The following is a 17,981-nucleotide window of genomic DNA, read 5'->3' on the forward strand; positions in this document are numbered from 1 at the left end:
TACCCTTTTCCCATTTTCCTTCAGCCCCTTTTTCTTTAAACTGTTTTGACTTAAAACAATTTTAACTTGGCAGAGTTTTTGCCTCAACCACTAACCCTGGAATTGAATTCGACAGCCTCACAACTCTGTGCAGAGGTTTATTTTGTTCTCTGTTCTAAATCCGTTACATTTAGTTTTGTATTGATGACCATTGGTTCTTGAACCTCAGCCACTAGAAACAGTCAGCTTCGATTTAGCCAGTCCCATACTTTTATAATTTTAAAACTTCTATTGCATTTTAACGAACATTGTTCAAAAAAAAAATTCTCAAGTCTTTCCTGTGCTGGTTTATAATATACACCGCAATGGTTTCTGCATAAGATATCGTTTGTCATGTCCTTTGCTGCCTCTTTGTGGAAGCTATTGAAATCTCAGGATCAGTTTTGTTTTATAAGTGAAGGCTGCGAAATTCATCCCTGTAGTTCTGCTGCAGGGAGTACCACAGAGACCTAGCACAGCTTTGCTGGGGAACGTAGCTGCACCATCCCCACGACCCATGCAGCATGGACTCTTCAAAATGGCACTTGCTTGGGCATCCCCAATGTGTGTGAGAAGCTTGTGGAAGTAGTGCTATCGCACAGCTCAATCAACTGATGCAATGCCATGATATCTAACTTGGATCATGCTGATCCTAGAAATGAACACGTGCATCATTCCACAAACAATAGGTGCAGATATGCAAGATGGGCAGTGGACCAGGTACCCAAATTGCAGATAAGGCAATTTTCAAGAACTTCTGCTATTGCAAAGTGTCTGGAGGTACTCTGACTTGTCTTTGAGTGTGCTGTGCTGAATTCTTGGATTTGCCAGAGTGGTGTTGCAATCTAGTGACCAGCCCACAAATTGCTGAATTTTTCCACCCCCCTAGGAACCAGCTGGGAGGTGGAGGGGTGCAGACAATGGTAAGGGAAGGCGGGAATGGAGTGCCTATCATCTTGCCTACAGCAGGAAAGGTGGCCAGAGGCCAAATAAGCCAGTTAAGTGGCCAACTAAGAGTATCCACAGCACCTGGTCTGTCCTCAAGGCCTCCATAATCAGTACCTGCAAAGAGACGCTTGGTCACTCCACCAGGAAACACCAAGATTGGTTTGATGAGAATGACTAGGAGAACCTGAACCTGAACCAGCAACGCAACTTGAGAGCAAGTAAGCAAATCTACAGATGGTGGAAGGCTGATGCCCAGCAAAAAATCCCTGACCTGGAGAACAGATGGTGGGTAGAGAAAGCACAGGAAGTTCAACAGTGAGCCAACAACCATGACATGCGAGATTTCTTCAGCGCAGTCAAGACCACCTATGGCCCAAGCATCCAAGACCTCATTTTGCTGCTGGCCAAGAATGGAGAGCTGCTCAGCAAGGACAGAGAGGCAGTCAGCACCTGCTGGAAGGAGCAATTCAAAGATCTTCTTAACAGAGACTCTGTCTTCACCACGAGTGTCCTTGACTCCATCCCGCAACATGCTACCCACAATCATTTCAGCACAACCCCAACCCAGCATGAGGTAGAAAAGGCCATTTGACAGCTAAAGAGCAACAAGGCATCAGGAGTAGATGGAATCCCAAAGCAAAAACGCATGGCAGAGAAGCACTATTGGAGCAAATACATGGCCTCATCCCCCTTATCTGGAAGGAGGAGAACATGCCAGCTGTCAGAGACGCCATAATCATGACCATCATCAAGGAAGATGACAAGTCCGACGGTGGCAACAATAGAGGAATCTCCCTGCTGTCAGCCACAGGGAAGGTCATCGCAAGAATCCTCCTCCCTGTGGCTGAAGAGTTCCTCCCAGAGTTGCAATACAGATTCTGCCCATTAAGGGGCAAAATGAACATGATCTTCCCTGCACAGCAGCTGCAAGAGAAATGCAGGGAACAGCACCAACCCTTCTACATGGCCTTCTTTGACTTCAGAAAAGCCTTCGACACTATTAACCGCGGAGGATTATGGAACATCCTCTTTTGTTTCGGCTGCACCCAAAAGTTTGTCACCACCCTCCACCTACTCCACGATGACATTCATGCCGTGATCCTGACCAATGGATCCACCACTTACCCAATCCATGTGCAGATCGGGGTCTAGCAAAGCTGTGTCATCGCACCGACACTCTTCTCAATTTTCCTAGCTGCAATGCTCCATCTCACCCTCAGCAAGCTCCCCGCTAGAGCGGAGCTAAACTACAGAACAAGCGGGAACCTCTTCAACCTCCACTGCCAGCAGGCCAGATCCAAGGTTGTCTCATCCTCTTTCATTGAACTACTGTATGCAGATGATGCTTGCGTCTGCACTCACTCAGAGGCCGAGGCCTACAAGAGCATGGGCCTTACACTAACCATCCATAAGACAAAGGTCCTCTACCAACATGCTCCTCCACACTGCACTACCCCTGCACCCCCCAGCCCCCCCCCCCCCCCCCCCCCCCCCCCACCAAGATTATCAAAATCCATGACAAGGCCTTGGACAAGTGGACCACTTCCCATACCTTGGAAGCCTGCTGTCAACAAGGGCAGACATCGGCAACGAGGTTCAACACCGCCTTCAGTGTGCCAGCGCAGCCTTCAGCCGCCTGAGGAAGAGAGTGTTTGAAGACCAGGGCCTCAAAACTGGTGCTAAGTTCATGGTCTACAGAGCTGTAGTGATACTCACCCTCCTATTTGGCTCAGAGATGTGGACTATGTACAGCAGGCACTTCAAAACTCTTCAGAAGTACAATTGGTGCTGCCTCCGCAAGATCCTGCAAATCTATTGGCAGGACAGGTGCACCAACATCAATGTTCTCGCTCAGGCCAACATCCCCAGCATCGAAGAATTGACCACGCTCGATCAGCTCTGCTGGGTGGGCTACATCGTCTACATGCCTGACACGAGACTCTCGAAACAAGCGACAAGAACTCTACTCAGAGCTTCGACACAGCAAGCAAGCCCCAGGAGAGCAGAGGAAACACTTCAAGGGCACCCTCAAAGCCTCCTTGAAAAAGTGCAACATTCCAACTGGTATCTAGGAATCCCTGGTCGAAGACCGCCCAATGTGGAGGGAAAGTATCTGGAAAGGAGCTGAACACCTCAAGTTTTATCGCCAAGGGCGAGCTGAAGCTAAGCGTCAACAGCGAAAGGAGCGCATGGCAACCCAGGCACCCCACCCACCCATTCTCCCTACCACTGTCTACCCCACCTGTGACAGAGACTGTAGGCCACACATTGGACTCTTCAGTCACCTGAGAACTCATTTTTAGTGTGAAAGTAAGTCATCCTCGACCTCAATGTTCATCCCACTGATGAGTGCTGGGGCAGCCAGTAGTGCAAAGAGGAAAGCAGCATGGGACCCATTCACTACAATCTTGCACTTGAGATGGGTGCACCAAAATGTGGTGTTGCCCACCTTGATCAGAATTTATATGAGTAGGGTGTGGATTGTGACCCCCATGCCCAAAAACTGGAGATAAATATTTTTAGCCCAAAACATCTACACGCTGTCTTAAAATTAATTTTGTGTTGTAAAATAGGATTACAAGCATTTCTTGAATCAATCACAAAGATTTTTCAGTTTATTTCACTTAAAGCCCCTTGCTTTCTTTCTCGTATTAAATCTCCAGTTTCACCCTGGAACGCATGCTTCTGTTGATTAATACCAGTATATATGAAAGCAAGAGATTTGGAAAGAGTGAACAGTCATTGCAATACACAAAAAAAAGCTTCTCAGTAACCTCCAAGGATCCTGAGAAATGTAGCAGTTAAATTTATAGCTGACAAATCTTCTTGTTACTTGTTAGAATTACCTCTCAAAAGTCAACACTGGATACTGGTATCCGTAAAATAAAAGCAATGCTAAATAGTACAGCTACCCTTCCAAATATTACATAGAGGCATGTTAATTCATTCAGAAGTCGGATGGTGAAGTAGGAAACCAGACACCAATCTTTTATTTAATACTAGATTTACTTATAGAATGCAATATTACAAATATTTACCACCTCGCTAACCAAAACAGTGTCCCAAAGGTCTCTTTATAACGCTTTTGGGAAACCCATGAATGAAAATAATAATAAATAATACGTCCACTTGAATAGGGAATTCTATGTTATTGCAACAAAAACAAAAAGTTTAAAGGAAATTTGTCAAATTAAAATAATATTTCTGGGGAAGCAATGCACTCCAGGTCCCTGGTACCCATCAGTCTTGGAAGGCCTCATGCACACTGGTGGACACCGCGTGCTCCATTTCTTGGGACACCTGGGTGCAGATATAACCATGGAAGGGAGATAAGCAGTCAGGCTGAACTATTCCCTCATGTGCCCATTGCTGAACCTGTTTATGGCCAGAAACAGACCAATGAGGAGGTCCTTTGATCTGCCCATGCCCCCCTCCGCACTGAGTAGCCAAAGATCAGGAGTGTGGGGCTGAAATGCAATCAAAAGCTGAGGAACAGCCCTTTCAGATATTGGAAAAAGAGCTGCAACCTCTCACAAATTCTCTCTTTATTCTCTTTGGATACAATCAAATGAATTAATAAACAAGTTAACATATGACTAGCCTCTTAAAAAGGCATCATGACAAAACACAAAACTTGAACAGAAACTTATCAAAATTAAATTAAAATGTCCTTTTGGGTCAAAATGATGTACTCCAGCCCATGCGGTGTCCACTGGTTGCAAAGGCCTGAAGCATATTAACTCTTTAACTAAATTAACAAAATGAGGGACAAAATAAACGCAGCCCCTACATTAGGGAAAGCGCAAAAACAAAGACGAAGTTTAAAGGAAACTCGCAAACATTGAAACAAATTGATTAACAGGGTCAATAAAGCAACCCAGTCCCCCCAGTGCCCACTGAGCACAGAAGGCCTCGACAGTGCCGGCAGACACCGCTTGCTCCCTCTCCAGGGACATCCAGCCATGAACATTGATGGACTCTGTATGCTTCCTCCACAGGGAGCCAGCAATGTAGCCACGAAAGGCAGGCAGTTGGGTTGAACAGCCCCATCAGCCACCTGTTGCCAGGTTCTGAGAGGTTGCAGCTTTTTTTTCCAATATCTGCTCCTCAATATATGATTGCATTTCAGCCCCACGCTGCTGCCTGCACCTGTTTATGGCCACCTTGGCCAGGCCCAGGAGCAGAATAACAAGGAGCTCCTCTGCTATCCCGAGCCAAAGATAAGAAGCGTGGGCTGACATACATCCAAAAACTCAGGAACAAGCCTTTCAGGTACTGGAAAAAGAGCTGCAATCTCTCACAAAATCTCTCTTTATATGCACTTTTAAGAAATCAAATAAACTAATTAAAGGGGTAACAGCCCCTGATGGAGCACTGGAACAAAAATAAAACTTTAAAAGGAAACTGAAAATATCATTCCCGGAGCTTTTATTTATTTAGACATGGCATGTGAGCATCGCTAGCTAGGCCAGCGTTTATTTCCCATCCTTAATTGCCCTTGAGAAGGTGGTGGTGAATTCCCTTCTTGAATTGCTGCAGTCCACGTGGTGTAAGAACACCCACATTGCTGTTAGGGAGGGAGTTCCAGGGTTTTAACCCATCGGCAGTAAAGGAACAGCAATATATTTCCAAGTTAGGATGGTGAATAGCTTGGACAGGAGCTTCCAGGTGTTGGTGTTCCCATGTGTCTGCTGCCCTAGTCCTTCTAGATGATAACAGTCGTGGAAGGTGCTGTGCAAGGAGCCTTGGTGAGTTCCTGCAGTGCATCTTGTAGATGATACACACTGCTGCTACTGTGCGTTGGTGGTGAAGGGACTAAATGTTTGTGGAAGGGGTGCCAATCTAGTGGCCTGTTTTGTCCTGGATGGTGTCAAACTTCTTGAGTGTTGTTGGAGCTGCACTCATCCAGACAAGTATTCCATCACACTTCTGACTTGTGCCTTGTAAATGGCAGACAGATTTTGGGGAGTCAGGAGGTGAGTTACTAGCCACAGGATTCCTAGCCTCTGACCTGCTCTTGTAGCCACAGTATTTATATGGCTAGTCCAGTTCAGTTTCTAGCCAATGGTAACTCCCCTGATGTTGATAGTGGAGGATTCAGCAATTGTAATGCCATTGAATGTTAAGGGGTGATGGTTAGATTCTCTCTTGTTGGAAATGGTCATTGCCTGGCACTTGTGTGGTGTGAATGGTGCTTGCTACTTGTCAGCCCAAGCCTGGATATTGTCCAGGTCTTGCTGCATTTGGTCATGGATTGCTTCATTACCTGAGGAGTTGCGAATGGTGCTGAACATTGTTGCAATCATCAGTGAACACTCCCACTTCTGACCTTATGATGGAAGGAAGGTCATTGATGAAGCAACTGAAGATGGTTGGGCCAAGGACACTACCCTGAGGAACTCCTACAGCAATGTCCTGGAACTGAGATGATTGACCTCCAACAATCACAACCATCTTTCTTTGTGCTTGGTGTGACTCCAACTACCGGAGACTTTTCCCCCCAATTTCTATTGACTCCAGTTCTGCTAGGGCTCCTTGATGCCACACTCTGTCAAAAGTTGCTTTGATGTCAAGGGCAGTCACTGTCACCCCAGGAGTTCAGCTCTTTTCTCCATGTTTGAACCAAGGTTGTAATGAGGTCAGGAACTGAATGATCCTGGAGAACACAAACTGAATGTCAGCGAGCAGGTTATTTCTAAACAAGTGCTACTTGATAGCACTGTTGATGATGCCTTCCATCAATTTACTAATGGTGGAAAGTAGACTGATGGGGCGGCAATTGGCCGGGTTGGATTTTGTCCTGTTTTTTGTGGATGGGACATACCTGGGCAATTTTCCACATTGCTGGGTAGATGCCAGTGTTGTAGCTGTACTAGAACAACTTGGCTAGGGGCACAGCAAGTTCTGGAACAAAGCCTTCATTACTATTGCCAGAATATTGTCAGATCCCATGGCCTTTGCAGTATCCAGTACCTACAGCGGTTTCTTGAAATCATGTGCAGTGAATTGAATTGACCGAAGGCTGGAATCGGTGATGCTGGGTACCTCTGGAGGAATCCAAGATGGATCATCCACTCAGCACTTTTGGCTGAAGATTGTTGCGAATGCTTCAGCCTTATCTTTTGCAATGATGTGCTGGGTTTTTGTGGAGCCTTCTCCTCCAGTGAGTTGTTTAATTGTCCGCCACTGGATGTGGCAGGACGGCAGAGCTTAGATCTGATCCATCGGTGTGGGACTACCATTCCCGATTGGATGTGGCAGGACTGCTGAGCTGAGATCTGATTTGTTGGCTGTGGGATCACTTAGCTCTGTCTATTGCATGCTGCCCACGCTGTTTTGCATGCAAGTAGTTATGAGTGTAGATTCACCAGGTTGACACCTCATTTTTAGATAGGCCTGCCACTGCTCCTGGCATGCTGTCCTGCACTCTTCATTGAACCAAGGTTGATCCCCTGGCTTTGTCTTTATAGTAGAGTCGGGGATATGCTGGGCCATGAGGTTACAGATTGTGGTTGAGGTATGACTCTTCAGCTGATAGCCCACAGTGCCACATGGATGCCCAGCATTGAGTTGCTCGATCTGTTCGAAATCTATCCCACTTAGCGTGGATGGAGGGTATTGTCAACATGAAGGTGGGACTTTGTCTCCACAAAGCCTGTGTAGTTGTCACTCCTATCGATGCTGTCATGGACAGAAACATTGGCGGCAGGCAGATTGGTGAGGATGAGGTCAAGTATATGTTTCCCTCTTGTTTGTTCCCTCACCACCTGCCGCAGACCCAGTCTAACAGTTATGTCCTTTAGGACTCAGCCAGCTAGGTCAGTATCGGCGATACCAAGCCACTCTTGGTAATGGACATTAAAGTCCCCCACCCAGAGTACATTCTGCACCCTTGCCACCCTCAGTGGCTTCCTCCAAGTGGTGTTCAACATGGAAAAGTACTGATTCATCAGCTGAGGGGTGCGCCATGCAGGGTCGGTCTTGGGTACTCCCAGTGCAACTACCTCCCAACTGTATACCACTGTGCTGTCACCTCTGCTGGCTCTGTCCTGCTTATAAGTAGGTCCTCCTTCCTCACCATCCTCTCCACACCAAGTGACAAAAGATCAGGAGTGTGGGGCTGAAGTGCAACCAGGAATTGAGGACCAGCCCCTTCAAATAACTAAAAAGGGGCTGCAACCTCTGGCAATATACATATACATGGAACACAGACTCCTCAAGGCTGCAGAAAACACAGGCAGCCTGGGAGTCTATGAACCATCTTAGCCTACAATTGCATAGCACTGCTGCATGCAACATCCTCCGCACTAGGTCCCGAATGGAAAAGGGGAATGTCTCTCTTTAAGATCCTTTTTTGGGAACAAAAATCAATCACTCAATTAACACAAAAATCAAAAGGGCTGACAGCCCCTGGTGAGGCACTATAACTGAAGAAAAAAGATGAAAGGAATCTTACAAAATTGAATCAAAATGTTATTGCCGGGGGTGATGACGCACCCCAGCCCCCGCTGTGCCCACCAATTGCAGAAGGCCCCTAACATACCAGCGGACACAAGATGCTCCCTCTCCGGGGCCACATAGCCGCACACATAGCCACAGGAGAGGGGCAGACAGATCGGACAACCCTCTTAAACCGCACATTGCCTGGACCTGTTAATGGCCGCCTTGGCCAGCCCCAGGACCAGGCTTACAAGGAAGTCCTCCTCGCTCCTCCCTCCTCCTCCTCCTCACTCGCTCCTCCTCACTCCCTCCTCCTACTCACTCCCGCCCTCCTCCTACTCACTCCCTTCCTCCTCCTATTCATTCCCTACCCCTCCCTCACCTCCTTCCCAGCTCCGTCCCCGCCTCACCTCCTCCTCCTCACTCCCTCCTCCTCACTCCCTCCTCCTACTCACTCCCTCCCCCTCCTACTCACTCCCTCCTTCCTCCTACTTACTCCCTCCCCCTTCCTCCCTCACCTCCTCCCCTCCTCCTACCCCCTCCTCACCTCCTCCTCTTCCCCCTCCTTCCTCCTCCCCTCCTCGCTACACACCCTTCCCTCCAACCCTCTCCCTCCACGCCCATCCTTCTCCCTCCACCCCCTCCCATCTCCTCCTTCCTTCTCCCACCCCCTCCCTCCTCCTCCTCCTACCTCCCACTCCCCTCCTATCTCCCACCTTCCCTTCCCTCCTCACTTCCTCCTTCCCTCCTTCTCTCCCCCTCCTCTCTTCCTCCTTCACTCCCTCCCCAACTGCCCCTCCCCTCCCCTCCCCTTCTTCTCTCACTAACCCCTCCCCTGTCCTCCTCCCCTACCCCCTGACCCCCTCACACACACCGACACCCACAACCCCCCCCCAACCACCCCTCCCCCTCCCCATCCCCCTCGTTCTGCTCCCCCTCCCCATCCCAGTCCTCCTCCACCTCCCCCTCCCCCATCCACCTCCTATCCCCCTCCCTACACCCTGTCCTCCTACCCCTCCCCCATCTTCTTCCCCTCCAACCCATTCTCCTCCCCCCATTATCCTCCCCGTTCTCCTCCCCAACCCCTCTCCCCTCTATGTTCCCCTCCCCCGTCCCCTACACCCCTCCACATCCCTCCCCTCCCCGACATCCCTCCCCTCTTCCCTCCCCCTCGTCCCCTCCCCATCCCCTCCCCTCCCCCTCACCCTTCCGCTCCCGTTCCCCCCGTCCTCCTAACCCTCGCCCCCACTACAGCACCTTCCTGCCCACGTCCTTCCTCCTCTCCCCTTCCTCCACTCCCCCTCTGTCCCTCCCCTTCCTCCTCCCCCTCCCTCCTCCCCTCCTCTCCCCTTACCTCCCCCATCCTCCCGTCCCTCCCTCCCATCCCCTTCCTCCTCCACCTCCCCCTCCTTTCCACCCCTCCCAGCCTCGCCCCACATTTTCCCCGCCCTCCCTCAACCCCTCACCCTCCCCATTATTTTCCCCCCTCCCACTCCTTTACCCCCTTCCCCTGCCCCTCCCACTTCTTTCCACCCTTCTCCTCCCCTCCCCCTCCATTTCCCCCTCCCCTCCTCCTCCATTACCCCTTCCCCTCCCCCTCCATTCCCCCCTCCCCCTCCATTCCTCCTTCCTCTCCACTCCTCAATCCCCTCCCCCTCCATTCTCCTTGCCCTCTTCCCCCCTCCTTTTCCCCCTACCTTTCCCCCTCCCCATCCCCCTCCCCCTCCTTTCCCCTCACCCTCCTTTTCCCCTCCCCTCTCCCCCTCCCATCTCCGTTTCCCCCTTACCCCTTCCCCTCCTCCCTCTGTCTACACTCCCCCGTCCCTTCCCCACTCCCCTCCCTTCCCCCTTCCTTCCCCCCTCCCCCTTCCTATCCCCGTCCCTCTCCCTCCTCCCTCTCTTCCCCGCTCCCCCTCTTCTCCCTCACCCCCTCCTTTCCTTGCCCCCTCCCCGCTCCTCCTCCCTCCCCCCTCCCCCCTCCCTTCCACCTTCCCCCCTTCCCCCCTCCCTTCCCCCTATCTTCCCCCTCCCCCCTACCCTCTACCTTCCCCTTCCCCCTACCCCCTACCTTCCCCCTTCCCCCCTACCTTCCCCCTCCCCCTTCCCCCTCCCCCGTACCTTCCCCCCTCCCCCTCCCCCCCTACCTTCCCCCTCCCCCTCCCCCTCCCACCCAGCTTCCCCTCACTCCCCCCTCCCCTCCCCCTCCTCCCCTCCCCTTCCTCCCTCCCCTCCCTTCCTCCTTCCCCACTCCCCTCCCCCTTCCCTCCCCTCCTCCTTCCCACTCCCCCTCCTTCCCCCCTTCCCCCCTCCCCCTCCTCCTACCCCTCCTTCCCCCCTCCCCCTCCCCCTCCCCTCCTCCTCCTCTTCCCTCCTCCTTCCCCCTCCCCCCTCCTTCCTCCTCCTCCCCCACTCCTCCCTCCTCCTCCCTCCTCCTTCCCCCCTCCTCCTTCCTCCTTCCCCTTCCTTCCCCATCCCCAACCCCAACGCCTTCATCCCCTTCCTTCCCCCTCCCCCTCTTTTCTCACCTCTCCCTCTCCCTCCTCCCTCCTCCCCCTCCTTTCTCACCCCTCCCCCTCCTTTCCTCTTCCCTTCCTTCCCCCTCCCCTCCTCAACCAAAAATTGAGGAGCAGCTCATTTAAATAGCTAAAAAAGGACTGCAACCTCTGGCAATCTACATATACATGGAACACAGACTCCTCAAAGCTGCAGGAAACAAGAGCAGCCTGAGAGTCCTTGAACTATTTTAACCTACAATTGCACTGCAATTTGAAACACACCAGATCCCCAATGGGGAAGGGGAACGTCTCTCTTCATTTTCGCTCAAATTACATAATTAATCAATGCCCTTCACCTGTGTTTCCTTAACTTTAATAATACAATTAATATACATTTAACAGATTCCCCACTTTTCTTTAAATCAAAGGATTATGACACACAAAAAAATTTCAAAATCAATCAAAAATAGAGAAAGAGAAAAAATGATTTTCCATTTTCTGTACGCCACAGCATAATACAAGACATCCCTCTTCTGGGACATCCAGTAGTCTCTCCGTGCAAGCATTCTTTTTTCTAATGCAATCTAATGATTGATAACTTGCTTCAATCCAAATCAAATTGCTTCAAATCTTGGAGATTTATTTTCCTTCTAGCATCTCTTTTACAATAGCAAGGTCAATCGTTATCTTTTTTCAGTCACACTTGTTGTCGAACGGATGTTATCCCACAGTGAACAATTATTTACAGAACATTCTATGGCCAAACTATTCTCAGAACACCCCTAGTATAGAATTTCCCCTAGAATATTTAATAAGTAAAACAACATATCCATTGCTTCTACTAGAGCCAGTGTGTCTGCAACTAAAGTGCTTTGAACCACCCTTTATATTTTCTTAGCTTCCCAGGCCGTGGTACAATATTTTCCATTTTAATTAACCAAAAATATTAAAAACCAATTGTACTGGAATACCCATCTAGAAGATTAGCATGAGAAGCATCATTATAAAGGACAATTTTCATAACTGTCGAGCCCCTAAAGCTGCTTGGCGACAAGGTTTATCGAGTGTACACCAGACTGATGACCTCCCTCTACAACCCAACCACACATGACCACCACTCACACCAGAACCTCATTGAGTAGATAGCTGGGGTGCTTAAGTAAAGGTTCTGCTATTTCAACCACTCTGGAGGAGTCCTTCACTGCACACAGAAGTGGGTGTCCCAATTCATGGCGGTCTGTTGCATCCTCCAAAACTTGGCAATCATGATATAGCCCTTGCCAACGTGGGTTCAGTGAGCATGTCAGGAGGAGGAAAGAAAGGAAGAAGAGGAGGAAATAACCAACAAGTCCTCACACCAGGCAGGCTGACTGTGTACAAATTGTTTGACTCTAGTTCCACTGAATAAAACTGCGGAAACCCATTGTTTAACAGCTCAACATCTTACCATCATTCTGTGGCAGATTAACGCAGCTTCATCTTGGCCACAATCCTGAAGTAGAAACGATTAGAAAGCAACCATTCTATACAACTTCATCCAATAACACATCCAATACAACACACACAACACTCAAGCAGGCATCTTTGTGCATTCCCTTACTGCCTTTCTGAGGGAGCCTTTGCCTCACCCAGTGCACCTATGCAGTGCTATCCCAGTGGCTGAAGCATGCTGGTGGAATGCTGCTATCTTTCAGTGGGGGAGACTGCAGATGGCCTTGCAGGATGCCTACTACCAGTTCTGGACCTTGAAGACCCAGCTCTGGATCGAACCATTGTTGGCAAAAGTCTAAACTGGCTGGCTGACAGACAAGCACAAGGGCATTGGTGGAATGGCCGTTACTGGAGCACAAATGCTGCCACCCTGAGAGAGGCCAGCAGGCAGTTGTTGAATGGTGTCACTGCCACTAAGCTGGTGGGGAAGGGTGTGGGGGGGATGGGGCGGGCTGTGGGGGTGGACGGTACCTCAACTATCCAAAAAATTCTGGGAGGATAGATTGCTGATTGCTGGACTGGTGTGAGAGCCTGAAAGCTCCCATGAGCACTAGCATCAATCGCCAAAATGGCAATGGTCCAAGCCCGCATGGCACCAAACTGACATTTTAACACCTCAATCTAAGTTTTCACATCAGCGCTTGTTGGGTAGTTTCTGCTTTTTCTGCAATGGAAGCTGAGACGTCAGCCATCAGACTTTGTATGATGGTTGGGTCTGCAGGTACTCTCTAGATATGGTCACCACTTATGCATTGGAAAGGATGGGATCTAGGTCCTGCATGAAATGCTGCGCCAAGTTGTTGCCAGACTTCTCCATGCTCCTCGATAGTGACAACAGGCTCTGTGGCAGGCCAGCCAATGCACCAAGCAATTCTGTATGCATTCTCATCAGCTTTTTTTTTGTAGGCCAAATGATCGAAATCATCAATTCCTTTTCAGCAGAATTTGTGTGCAATTTCACCCTCCAGGAAGCTACCACTCATGCAGTTCTTTCCACCTGGCCTGGCTGTAACCTATTTGTACTTGCTGACTACTTGTAGATCCCACCTCAAAGCTCCCCTCACAGTCTCACTGTGCCAGCATATTAGCATCCTCCTCCTCAGTCTCTTCTCCCTCTTGGCCTACATGCTCCATACCATTGGCAAGGCAGGCAGCAGTTCTTGCATATTGAAAGTACAAATGCAAAGGGTAAAGTTGGGTTTGGGCTGAGTTCAAACAGACCCTATTTTGGCTGTTGCAAGGGCCTTAATCCACTGGGTGGGAATCATGAACTGATGGAGTAGATGTAAACATTTTTGAAGGGTGGATAAGGTCATTACTACTGTCATGATCTAAAGTTTTTTAAATGCCCAGCTCTTCAAACTTTAAAAATAAACAGGATGCAGCAGTGAGTGTTAAAGAACCCTCTGTTGGACTGCTTTGATTGACAAGTATGGATTAGAAAAACAGTAGCCTCTGGTCATGCACTTTCAATAGAGCTCCTTATTGACACTTCCCCAAGGGCTATCATTATGTCATTATGAATGCTTGACTGTATTTCAAAAACTACAATTATCCCTGCAGCGGATTCTGAGTTCACAACTGATTAACAGCTTAAAGAGTTAATTAAATTACTTGCTGTCTTTGATGAGGGGTCTGAATATAAGTTTGTTTTATAAGAGGAGATTTAAAAGCTTTGAAGAGCTTTAAAAGACTTAGAGGGTGGAATTTACTCCTCCTGCCCATGATGGATTTCATTGTGGGTGGGAACAGAAAATTTGACGAGAGGTCAAAAGTCAGATTCCTGCTGGCAGTAAAACGGTTTCCAATTTTCCCCTCACGTCTTTCATGGAGGGTTGAATGCAAGTTGGGTGTCCCATTGGTCAGAGATGGAACATCATTTGCATTCATTACCATCTCATGAATTCTCATTACTAAGCTACCCACTGGAATTACATGCCGCCTTCCAATCTTGCGTTACACCTGTGGGAATTCACTCTGGTCTGATTCACATTTGAAAATGAGTGTCGTGCAGAGGTCAGCCCTCACTTCAAGGTGAATGCAACATTCAAAGCCTACCTGTAACAGCGCTGCTCTCGTTTCTTAGCAATGGCAATGGAACGCCACACTGGTGGGGGTGTAGAGTTGGTCTGCTCCCAGTGAGTGCCTCCGTGCTCTGGGAAGACACCAGCTCTCAGGCAGGCTTGTACCCTGAAACTGAAACCAGCATTGCAACTGGGGATTGTTGGAGGGGGAGAGTTGATGGACACATGGGGAGAAATGGGGAGAGAAGGGGTTGGAAGGGGGTAGGAGAAGGCTAATGGACAAAAGGGGTGCAGTAGGGTATGAAAGGGTTGAAAGTGGGAGGGGAAAGCTGACCGACACACGGGGCAATGGGGTATGAAGTGGTTGGAAGGAGGTAGGCTAGGGAGGGGAAACAATGGTAGGCAGAGGGGAGACCAAGGGTGGGGAAACTGAAGCCCAACAAGGAAAATTGGGTGTACACAGACTCCAGAATAGGAAGAGGGTGTTAGGTTAGTGTGGCACAAGATTGTGGGTTACACAGAGACTCATAGAGGATGGCATGGGACTGTGTTTAATCAGTCATGAGGAAAAGGGGGAGCTCATGGAAAAGCAGTCATAGTCCCTGGTCTGGGGCCAACAGGTTGGAGTGAGAGAGTAAAGGCAATCCAGGGGCTCTGTGAACCTCACAGTCAGGGTGACAGTGTAAAGGCACTCCTGGGGTTTAGGGGGCCGTGCTACAGGGCTATGCATGGCATGTACATCATACTCTTGCTCCAGGGAGGGGCAAGGCCTGTGTGTTCAAGTGGGATAAGGCACAGCTTGGTATGTAGGACATATTCACAGTCAGTGGCCATGGGCTTGTCTGGCTTGGTACTGGTCTGAAGATGGGATGGTCATGGTCAGGGGATGCATCTGCAGCCTATAGATAGGGAAAGCCTGATAAAAAGGTGGGTATTCGAACTCTCTTGGTGGGGTTCTCTTTTGAATGTGACTGTGCACACAGCATCTAGGTGGAGTGGGATGAGGTCCACATGGGGCACAGGCATGTCAACAGTGATGGGTTCAGGGGGGAGGGTTGGAATGTCCACCACAACAACAATGAGATCCAATATATCAGAGGAAGGCTGAAGAATAACCGGAGGGTGCTCTACCTGCACATCGCAAGTTCCAGGAAAATTGGAGGGACCCGAACACTGAGAGGGGAGGGTCGAGGTTGGTCTTAAAATAAAAATGGAGCACCCTCATCTTGAATCAACAAAGTAATGATGCAGTTTGAAATCGAAACTGGAAACGATTCTGCATGGGAAGGGTCAGAGGCAGTGTGGGAGGAGCGCATGCTGGACTAAGGGGCCCATTCAGGGGGCACCCTCAAACTTCTTAGAGGTAAGAGAAAAAAGGGAGACTTCCTCGAGAAGATGCCATTGGAAGGGAGTCTTTGCTGTGCAATCACAAGAGACTGCAGAAGTCATTGGCTTCACAATACATTTGCTACATTTCAGCATTAACACACAGGAATGTGAAAATTGGGAATGCAGGCAAGCGTTGAGGAGGCGCCGCTGCTGCATATCTGCCAAATCATCAATGAAAGCCTCTTATGTGCTTTCTCCATTTGGCATGGATAACAGGCCAAAAGGCATCCAGTCATTGCTCGTGTGCAAGTTCACTTTAATCGATATGCCAGATCAGAAATTGCAGAAAGGTGGCACATGTTATTAATATGTTCAAACCTTTTCCAACCTCTATCGGACTGAGATGTAAAGTATCAGGATTGCCATCTTTGTCACCTCGATCTGTGATTTTGTGCCCAAGTGGCAAGGCTGCATCAGCGACAAGGCTAATAGAGCAGACATAGCTCTAGGGCATGACAGTAGCTTTGTCTGTGAATGGGAGCTATACTATTTTTCCTCATTATTCATTAATCTGTTATATTTATCAGACCTCAGGGAGAAGGAGGAAGGAATAGTGGATCCTGGGCTCAATGCTGCCTTTTTAATGGTATTCATCAAATGAAGGAGGAGAAGAAGGGCCCAGCGCTGCTGAGCGCAGGTTTGAGGGGACAGCCCACCAGAAGTCCAGAGTCCAGGGGAACCCTAGCAAGAACCAAATGATAAGGAGATTAGATGTATACTACTGAGGGAACTTGCTCGATCAAGGGTCAACCGGAGAAGAGTCTCCTATCTAGAGATCAGCGACAGACAATGTCGCACACAACTGTGCTTGTCCAGACATGTGGTGGATCATATCTGCCACGTTCTGCTGGAGGATCTAATGCCCTGTGGAGTGGGAGGACATCCCCTGCCAGTGGCCCTGAAGTTCACCGCCATGTTTAATTTTTTTTGCCTGCGGTTCATTCCAAGGATCTATAGGGGACCGGTGCAGCATCTTACAGTCCTCCATACATAAATGTATCAAGTCGACAACAAATGCCCTCTACAGTAAGGCTCATCATTATACGAAGTTCACACTTGATGAAGCTAGCAAGGCTGTAAGATTTAATGGGTTTGCAGCTTTCTCAGGCTTCCCTAGAGTACAGGGTGCAATCAACTGCACACATGTGATTTTGAAGGCTCCATGGCAGCAGCCCCTGATGTTCATTAACAGGAAAGGTTTTCACTGCCTGAACATTCAACTGGTATGTGATCATCAGAAGCTCATAATGCATGTTTGTGCCAGGTACCCTGGGAGTTCCCATGGCTCATACATCCTAAGTAACTCCCAGGTGCGTCATATACCCCAAGGGCCTCAATGAGTACAGGGTTGGCTCCTTGGGAATAGGAGGTATCTGCCCAAACAATGGCTAAAGACACCTGTGCATAGTCCTCAGAGTGCCTTACAGAAGAAGTACAATGCAGCGCATAGCTCCACAAGATCCATAATTGAGCAGACCATTGGTATCCTGAAGATGCACTTTCGATGTTTGGACCACTCAGGTGGGGCTCTGCAGTGCTCTCCAGAGAGGGTGTCCCACATAGTCCTGGTCTGTTGCCCCCTTCACAACTGTGCATTTGAAAGGAGGGATTCTCTTGCTGGAAGGAGAAATGGAGGAGGCTGAGAGCTCCTCAGACAATAAAGAGCAGTAAGGGCAAGAATCTGAAAAAAGTGATGAGGGTCAGCTTCCACGTGAGGATGCCATCAAAGAAATATGATGGAGAAGATGTGCACGTGCCACATTGATAGCCACAAGATTCTAGGAGGAGTAAGGTGCAGGCATTGGCAGATGGCCACATTCCTCCTGTCCCTTAATGTCATGCCACTGCAGTGAAAGGGCTTTACAACCTACAATCTGGCAGATGCAGTATAATGTGGATATATGTGAGGTTATCCACTTTGGTCGCAAAAACAGGAAGGCAGATTATTATCTGAATGGCTATAAATTGAGAGAGGGGAATGTGCAAGGAGACCTGGGTTTCCTTGTACACCAGTCGCTGAAGGTAAGCATGCAGGTGCAGTAGGCAGTAAAGAAGGCAAATGGTATGTTGGCCTTCATAGCAAGAGAATTTGAGTACAGGAGCAGAGATGTCTTGCTGCATACAGGGCCTTGGTGAGACCACACCTGGAATACTGTGTGCAGTTTTGGTCTCCTTA

The sequence above is a fragment of the Carcharodon carcharias genome, chromosome 3 (genome assembly GCF_017639515.1).
Source record: "Carcharodon carcharias isolate sCarCar2 chromosome 3, sCarCar2.pri, whole genome shotgun sequence".
Classification (NCBI taxonomy): Eukaryota; Metazoa; Chordata; class Chondrichthyes; order Lamniformes; family Lamnidae; genus Carcharodon; species Carcharodon carcharias.